The sequence below is a fragment of the Palaemon carinicauda genome, chromosome 10, assembly GCF_036898095.1.
Source record: "Palaemon carinicauda isolate YSFRI2023 chromosome 10, ASM3689809v2, whole genome shotgun sequence".
Taxonomy (NCBI): Eukaryota; Metazoa; Arthropoda; class Malacostraca; order Decapoda; family Palaemonidae; genus Palaemon; species Palaemon carinicauda.
Window position 1 is genome coordinate 31334222 of NC_090734.1, and position 10000 is coordinate 31344221.

The window sequence follows — 10000 nt, forward strand, 5'->3', positions numbered from 1 at the left end:
GTACCGTAGTGCATGGATGAATGGTTATCTGAAAGAAAACAAATAGGTCACTTGCCGCATACCAAGGTATCAAAGTTAACGTCCATGTTACTACTTTGCTGACATTAGCGTTAGCAACGCTCGGCACACCTGTCTGTACTTGTGCTACCATCACCATAACGCTGGAACTGTCACTGTGGGCTCTCCGAGCCTTCACTACTAGTTATATCAACGCATATAACTAACCACTCACCCAAGAATCAAAGTCCCAAATAATTCCACTGTTCCTCGCAGAGTTAAACAGCAGGGTTAACGACGCAACCAACTGCTACCACAGACCTCTTTAGCTGCTCCACTTGCTTAGCATAGTGGCGAAAGAATACCCTGGAAGACTTCCAGCCAATGTATGAACGAAGGTGTTCAAAATCCATAAAGTTAAAGAAGTTTAAGGATGAAGCAACTTTCCTCAGATCATGACCTGCGGGTGAACTGTCAGGATCCGCTTTGCGAATAAAATATGTAATTTTCGCCCTAAGCTGATTTAAAGATAAATTTGAGCCCGATGTTTCTCCTCTGAATAGTTGGCCCCCATGGAAGTCTGAAGTTCTACGAAGATAGACCTTTAGGCATTCTACGGGACATAGAGATGCATCTTCTTTCAGAGGGCAGATTCTCCAGGGACCCCACCTGTTGGTGGGCAACTCGTTCTTAGCGAGAAACGTAGGGTCCGGAAACAGGTTCAGTTCTCCCCCATCCAGGAACTGAACTCGGCCCTCCTCTCTTGAGAGGGCCACAATCTCACTAACTCTGGCCCCAGAAGCAAGGGCATAAAGGAAGATCACTTTTTGAGTCAGGTCCTTCAATGCGCATTCCTCATTATCCAGTAATGAGGCAAAATGAAGGACTTTGTCTAACGACCACGAAATAGGCTTTGGAGGAGCTGATGGTCTAAGCCTAGCACAGGCCTTCGGGATCTTATTAAACATCTCGTTAGCGAGGTCTAACTGGAAGGCATATAGAATGGGTCTTGTCAGAGCTGACTTACATGTAGAAATTGTGTTAGCTGCCAGCCCCTGTCCGTGGAGGTGGATGAAGAAGGATAGGCAGAACTCCGTAGAGATCTCTTGTGGGTTCTTGTCTTTGACTAAGGCTACCCATTTCTTCCATGCAGATTCGTACTGCCTCCTAGTAGACTTACACTTGTATTCTTCCAGGAAGTCGATGCTATCTTTCGAGATTCCGAACCGTTTCTTCACCGCTAGGGAGAGAAAATCATGAGCTGCAGGGTTCCGGTTTTCTGTAATGAAGCGTAGACAGTCGACTTCTGGACTTGCTGGGACAGAACTGGGTCCGGGAGTGGTAGAAACTTCAGTCGTAGTTCCAGAGCTAGAGGGAACCATACACTGTTCGGCCACTTGTGGGCCACTATTGCTGCTACTCCCTTGAAGGATCTCAGTTTGTTGAGGACCCTCAACATCAGATTGTGAGGGGGAAACAGGTAGATCCTGGACCATCTGTTCCAATCGAGGGACATCGCATCTACTGCTTCCGCCAATGGGTCCACATATGGGGACACATATTTCGGCAGCTTCTTGTTGTCCTTCGTCGCGAAGAGGTCTATCTGAAGTTCTGGGACTTGTCTCAAGATGAAGGAGAATGATCCTGCGTCTAGGGACCATTCTGACTCTATCGGTGTAACCCTGGATAGAGCGTCCGCAGTCACATTCCGGACTCCTTGAAGGTGAACTGCTGACAGGTGCCACTTCTTCTTCTCCGCCAGTCGGAATATGGCTAACATTACCTGGTTGAGAGGTGGGGATCTCGATCCCCGCCGATTCAGACATTTCACTACCACCTCGCTGTCCAGTACCAACCTTACATGGATCGAGTGACGTGGGGATACTTTCTTCAGGGTAAGAAGCACTGCCATAGCTTCTAGAAAGTTTATGTGAAAAGTCCCAAATAGCTTGGACCAGGTCCCTTGCACTTTTTTCCGATGGGAGTGACCCCCCCCACCCTACCTTTGAGACGTCTGTGTGGATTGTCACTGACGGGGGGGATGGCTGAAGAGGTAGAGACCTCTTTAGACGACTGGCTTGAGACCACGGTCTGAGAAGAGAACGTAGTCGAAGTGGGACCGGTCTCTTCAAGTCCCTTCGCTCTTTCGATGCAAAGGTTCTCCATACTCCCGCTGCATCTTTTAGCTGTGCTCTTAGCACTGGGTCTGTTACTGATGCAAACTGAAGAGAGCCCAAAACCCTCTCTTGTTCGCGTCTTGATATCCTCTCGGAACCTAGAAGTCTCCTGACAGACCCCGCTATTTCCTTCCTCTTTGACATCGGAATGGAAAAACGTTGTGACACTAGATCCCAGTGAATTCCCAACCACTGGAACCTCTGAGCTGGAGAAAGACGAGACTTCTTTCTGTTGATCATGAAACCTAGATATTCCAGGAACTGAATCACTTGTAGGGAAGCTTGCAAGCATTCTGCTCTGGATGCTGCCCACACCAACCAATCGTCCAGGTAGGCTACTACTTGGAACCCTTTTAGGCGTAACTGTTTGAGCGCTGCGGTCGCAAGCTTCGTAAAGATCCTTGGGGCTATGTTTAGCCCGAAGGGCATCGCTCTGAAAGCATAAAGTTTTTGTTGTAGCTTGAATCCTAGGTAGGGGGAGAGACGGCGACTTATTGGAATGTGCCAATATGCGTCTGACAAATCGATGGAGACGGTATATGCCCTCTTGGGCAGTAAGGCCCTTATGTGTTGTAACGTTAACATCTTGAACTTGTGGTTCACTATGAACTTGTTGAGTGGTGACAAGTCCAGAATGACTCTGAGTTTCCCCGAGTCTTTCTTGGGAACACAAAACAGCCTCCCTTGAAACTTGATGGACTTTACCCTCCGGATCACCTTTTTCTCCAACAGATCTTGGATGTACTCCTCCAAAACGGGGGTGGAGTGTTGGAAAAATTGAGGGCACTGGGGCGGAGTACTGTACCAACTCCAACCCAGTCCATTTTTGAGAAGGCTGTGGGCCCAGGGATCAAAGGTCCAGCGATCCCGGAAATACTGAAGTCTCCCACCTACCGGCGACACTTCACTTTGACTGCCCAGCAGTCTTGCCTCCCTGGCCGCGACCACCTCTGAATCCTCGTCCCCTAGAGGGGCGTCTCGCCGAACCTCTGGCTGCCCCTCTGGGTCTTGCACGAAACGTGGTTGATTGTCCCTCGAACACGGGATTGAATGCCGGGGAAGCTGATGACATGGCTTGGGGTACCCATTGGAAGGTGGTCGGGGTCTGGGCTACCAGTTGTGGTACCGGAGGCAAAGCTGGCTGCTGCTGCTGCTGTCTTTGTGGTTTGAAAGGCTTGGCTGGGCGGGAGGAAAACCTTGATTTCTTCGCCTTTCCTTTCGGCTGAGGGCCCTCATCCGAAGAAGACTTCCTCTTAAGGGACAGGCCCCACTTCAGGAGAAGATTACGGTTCTCAGTGGCTGCCTTGTCCACCACCTCTTTGACCACGTCGTTGGGAAAGAGATCTTTACCCCAGATGCTGGATGAAATGAGCCTCTTGGGTTCAGGCCTCACTGTGGCCGAGGCGAACACAAACTCCCTACAGGCCCTCCTTGCTTTAACAAAGCAATAGAGGTCCTTAGTCACCGTGGCCAGATGGATCTTGGCCATTACCATGAACATCACCGGCATCTTGGGGTCGCTAGCCATCGTCTCCATGTTGGTCTGGAGAGACATCGAGGCTGCCAGGCGCTCCTTTGTGTCCAATTCCCTCCGTAGGAGGAATTCCGACAACTTGGGAAGGTTTTCGCCGAACTGCTGACCTGCAATGTCGGCGTCCAACTTCCCAACCGAGAAAGTGAGGTGCACCTCCTTCCAGTCCTTATTGTCCAGCGGCAAGGCCAACGACAGAGGTTTGCATTCCTCCAGAGATTGACACGGTTTGCCAGCTTCAACCGCCTTCAAGACGGCCGCGAACCCCTTCTGCATAAAGGGGAAGGCCCTAGCCGGGGAGGATACAAAGGAGGGGTGCTTCTTACTCAAAGCGGCAACTTTAGAGTTTGAGAACCCCCTCTCCTTCAATGCAGCTGTTAGAGTGGCTTGAGCCTTGGAGTGCTCCAGGATAATCACCTCCTTTGGTTCCGTCTCCTCCTTCGAGGCCGGCTCCTTCTTCAAACGGACATAACAGTCCGGGTAGGCCCCTCTACTGGGCCAGAATTCCACCTCCTCAAGGGGAACTGATCCCAGTTTCTCCGACATGACGATCTTCCCAATCGTCATCGGCATGTGCTCGGCATATCTCCACGGGTTGGCATCCGAGCACAGAGGAAGGTCCTTCACGTTGAGCTTCTTTGGAGGTCCACGTGATGCTGTGATCTTCTGCATCTGGAGCTCCAAAGTAGCGGCCTTCTGATTATTCTCCCTCTGCATCTGTTGGATCATACCAACGATGTAAGAGAGAGCCTGTCCTAGCTCTGCTGGAAGAGCGGACGAGGTAGAGAGGATAGGTTCAGGGACCTGAACCGGCACGTCTGAAGATACGGGAACCTCTTCCTCCACGGCAATAGGATCTCGATCCTCCTCCTCGCCTTCTGCGAGGAGATCCTGTTCCGCACGATCGGACAAGTCAGACATCTTGTCATCCAACTGGATGTCCTGCATGGCATCAGCAACATCCTCCTCCACTGGGATCTGGACGATAGGAATCTCCGGCCGAGGCTGGGGAACAACAGCGTCAGTGGAAGCCTTGGGAAAAAGGTATGCCCTCATCTTCTCATTAGGAAGATAAGGTCCAGTGGTGTTTTTCTGAAAACCCCTTACCCATAAGCGAAGCTTCTCCCTCGCTGCATCTCTTGACTCCGCCGACCTAGGGGATTTAAAAGCCTCTGATAGCAGGTTAGTACATACAGCACATACCTGCGGATCCCAGTAACGATGGTCATCATTGGAGGCTGCGCAAGCCGCGTGCCTCCTACACGAGACATGTCCGCAAAAGTTCTTACTGCGGACATTGCAGAAGACACTATCACACTTCGGATGCTCCTCCTGTAAAAGAAGAAAATTTCCATGAATATCAAGTGAATTTCAATTCACATGTAAAAAATGAGTATTCACCAAGAATAAGGGAAAGACACCTACTTGTGAAACCCACACAAACACCTGTGGAAGCCCACCAGCCAAAGTCACATAGTTAGTCTTTACTAGAATAACCAGAGAGCATATTTCCAAAGGAAATTAGGTGTAGCTCACACCTAAGGTAAAATTTTACCATTCCGGCCAGGGATGAAAAGAATTCTCTTTTATCCTTGTAAGGCGACACCAAGTGATTGCACAAGTAACACAAGTAAGATAGAAAAGACAGTGTTGTAACCTACTATATCATGGACTCCCTTGGTTGAATACACCACCAAAGAAAGGACTGATACAATACCTGAGGGTGGTGTGCCGGCCGGCTATTGCCGGTCAGCACCCCCCCCCCCCGTTTTTCGAAAGGTAGATCTCCAGTACACAACATCAGATCACCCCTATTGGGTAGAACTCCAGATCCCATGCCTGAACCGGCCGGCAGTGGTTGCCGGTCCGCAGCCACCCGGTTTGCACTGCGTTGACGGCCATCATTCTTAGTGGCCGGCTAACCGGGCAGTGTAGCAGGCCGGCCGGCAGCAGTAAGCAAACCCTGCTGGCTGGCCTCCACACCAGGCAGCGCTCGGCTGCCGGCCCCACTTATAGTGGCCGGCAGATGAGCAAGAGACCGGCCGGCAAAGGTATATAACCATCGCCGACCGACAGCAAGAGAACTGGAGAACACCCCCCCCCCACCGACGGCCGGCCTGTAGGCTGGCAGACGGCAAGGACAACACATACGAAGACAACAGAATGAGTGCCGGGCTAAGAGGCTATGAGCCTCTGTGCCCGGCACCTGAAAGAGTGCCGAAAGGAAGGGGAGACACTAAGTCAGGCTTCCTAACCGCTGCTTACTGAATCTGCAGACGGCAGCGATGGAGGGACCAAGAAAGGACCGGGCAGCACTCGAAGAAAGGGCCTCTGCCGGTCGGCACACTCTGCCGGCCGACAGGGGACCATGTCAGTTCCCCATCCTAACCTAGGCTAGGTACGGATGCGGACGACTGACCCAAAGGAACGGAAAATAGAAGGGAAGGACAGAGGGTCCTATCCAACCTTGCCTTGGTTAAGGGTCATTCCCAACTAAGACAGCTCATCTCAGCCAGAGAAAAACCCGAGGGGGAGGCCGGCACTACTGGCTGCCTCCCTAAAACCACGGCAAGGAAGGAATAGCTATTCCAGAAAAGGGAACATATCCTGAATCCGGAACGGCAAGAGGACAAGTCTGAGGGGTCACCGAGCGAAGGGATCACTACTGGAACCCAACAAGGTGGACCAAGGGGGATAAACCCCTTATGCCCGTGTCAGTCAGCAAGGGAGACTCTGCCCCATGCCAGACCAACCCGGACTCAGACTAAACACTGTTGTACTGTCCCCCTCTGAACCAATTCAGTTGGAACGGGAAGGTACAGTACTACTCCAGCATAGATATATTTGAAAATTAATTCAAACAAACCACTAGAGTTAAGCCTAAGGCTTAAAGAGAGGGAAAGGGTTTGCCCCTTCCCCGAAGAGAAGGGAGCAAACGGGGAAACAGATAATATTATAATGACCTAAGACAACCTAGCCTAGGCACTAAGAGAATCGATTACCTAATTCATCGAAACTCACACCAATACTATCTTGGAAGGTACTCGAAAAGAGCTTATATGTATAACGTTGCCTAACGCTTAAAGCAATAAAAATCACACTTGGAAGACTAATTATCATGCAGGAAGTACATAGGCCAACAGCTAGCCTACGAAGACTAGTGTTGGCAGCCTAGGCAAAACTTCGCCAGGCACACTACTATCGCATCATAACAGAATTCCTAAATAAGCTAAGTATCTAATATTTAAGTGCAAAGGGGCTGGGAACGTCGCTCTTGCTAACAAATAAATCCTATTCTAGCGAGCGACAGTATCCATGATGCCTCCAGCAGGCAACAGCTCTTGTATCAAAGATAACTCTTTTAATTACTTTAATTTTAACCAAGAGCCTACATTTATACATAAAAGAAATAGTACTCAACTTATCCGAGGCAGAAGAAGTTGGAGAAAGCATTATCACACGAGAAATTCCAAGATTGAGTAGAAATACAGGGAAAAAACACAGAGTCGTAGAGCTACGCAAAAAGGAATACAGATGGCGGCGCGAGCGGCGCAGGGCACGCTTTCGAAACGGGGAGGAGATATGCCTTACGAACGGCTCCCCCCTTTCTTATCGTTTTCGTTTTCTTGCCATTTGACCCATACGAAGTGTTAACTTTATTCGGGGTATAGATTGCTATGAGGCGTGTCAAGAATACGTCCACTGATATTTACGATATCCCTAAGGTCTTTTTTAGGGATACTCGCTCCAGGAGTTAGAATTCTGGGTACCTGAAGGTAAATTCTCTGGGAATATTGCCGTAGTTGTAATATACCCTAGGAAGCTGCCTTTAAGGAACTTCCATCAGGACGACATGGCTTGAGCCCCCCCCCCCAAAAAAAAAATATATATATATATATATATATATATATATATATATATATATATATATATATATATATATATATATATATATATATATATATATATATATATATATATATATATATATCGTTATATATATTTATATGTATATATATATTCATATATATATATATATATATATATATATATATATATATATATATATATATATATATATTTATATGTATATATATATATATATATATATATATATATATATATATATATATATATATATATATATATATATATATATATATATATATATATATATATATATATATATATATATATATATATATATATATATATATATATATATATATATATATATGCATATTCATTTACAAATATATATCTTTATATATATATATATATATATATATATATATATATATATATATATATATATATATATATATATATATGCATATTCATTTACAAATATATATCTTTATATATATATATATATATATATATATATATATATATATATATATATATATATATATATATATATATATATATATATATATATGTAGATATAGATATATACATACCTGTTAAGTAAATAATTAAACGATTCATATATATGAATATATATATATATATATATATATATATATATATATATATATATATATATATATATATATATATATATATATATATATAAATAGATATAATATATATATATATATATATATATATATATATATATATATATACCTATATATATATATATATATATATATATATATATATATATATATATATATATATATATATATATATATATATATATATATATATATATATATATATATATATATATATATATATATACATATATATATATATATATATATATATATATATATATATATATATATATATATATATATATATATTTAGCCTTGCATTGTGTATCGGCTCCTCCCTGTTGACCAGTTTTTCCGACTTTTTATTTTAGTCAATGGGTATCATCAATCACTTTTTTTTATTATGCTGTACATATTGTTTTTGTTACAATTCTTGTTAATCTAGTTTTTAAGTTTGATATATTTCTATTAATTCTTATACTGTCTGGAAACATTGAGCGAAATCCAGGACCAGTACGTCCTAGATTTCGTCAATGTCGTCTTCTGTATTGCAATATTCGTGGTCTTCATGCAAATATTCAAGACCTTACAGTTGTGTACAGACAGTATGATATTCGTTTGTGCTCAGAAACTTTGGTTTCTAATATGAGGCATTCATCTGAGCTCCTTATAACTGGTTTTAAGAAGCCAATAATGCTGAAACGTGATGCCATTCCTAGGGCCAGGGGAATGGCGGTGTATATTAGAACCGAGTACCCTGCTTCTCATATGTCCTGCTATCAATGTGGATGTCATGAGATTCAGGTAATAAAAGTTTGTGGCAGGCATAACAACTTTTATTTGTGTTCAGTCTACCGGAATCCAGATATGGATGATTCTATCTTCGATTTTCTTCTTACCACTATGGCTAAGATACAAGAAGATGATAGAAAGGATTCTTTTGTCTTTGTTGGTGATTTTAATGCTCACCATAGGGAGTGGTTAAGTTCTCTCTCTCCTACCGATCACCATGGCTTAAGAGCTTTAGACTTTGCCTCTGAATCAGGCTGTGAGCAAATCATAAATGAAGCTACTCACAGGTCTGGTAATTGCTTGGACCTCGTATACACTGACTCCCCTGGTGTTATAACTAGTAAGGTTGGTTCTCCAGTCGGGACTTTTGATCATGCCTTGATTTCATTATTAATGAAGACTGAGCAGCCTGTCCCTGATATATCATATTCCTGTAAAATTTATATGAAATCCCAAGCAGACTGGAATGTGATTTGCATGATCTTTTGTGCTTGAATTGGTCACAATTATATAAAAGTGTAGATCCTGTTGTCCCTTTGAATGAGAATCTAGTCAACATAATTGATAGGCGTATCCCTTCTCATGTGCTAAGGTACCAAATGAGGGACAAACCGTGGTTCAATGATGATTGTAGACCTGCTTATTTGGAGAAGCAGGAGGCCTATCTCCTTTGTAAAGGTAACAGATCAGATTTGACCTGGAACAACTATACTCAGCCTCGAGCTTTTGCTCAGGGAGTTTATGCCTCAACTGAAAAGGAGTACAATTTAATCATAAAGAAACCCTTTCTGGTGCAACTTAGGAACATAAATGGTGGTCTACCCTTAAATCTGCACTCTTTGATGTAGATGCAACAGTTTCTCCTTTACTTAAACCAGATGGCTCAGTCACTCACTGTCCAAAGGAAAAGGCAACCCTTTTGGCTGATGTTTTTGACAGTAAACAGATTAATGAAAAACTTGAACTTCCTCATTCCTGTTTTCCTGAGGCTAAACTAA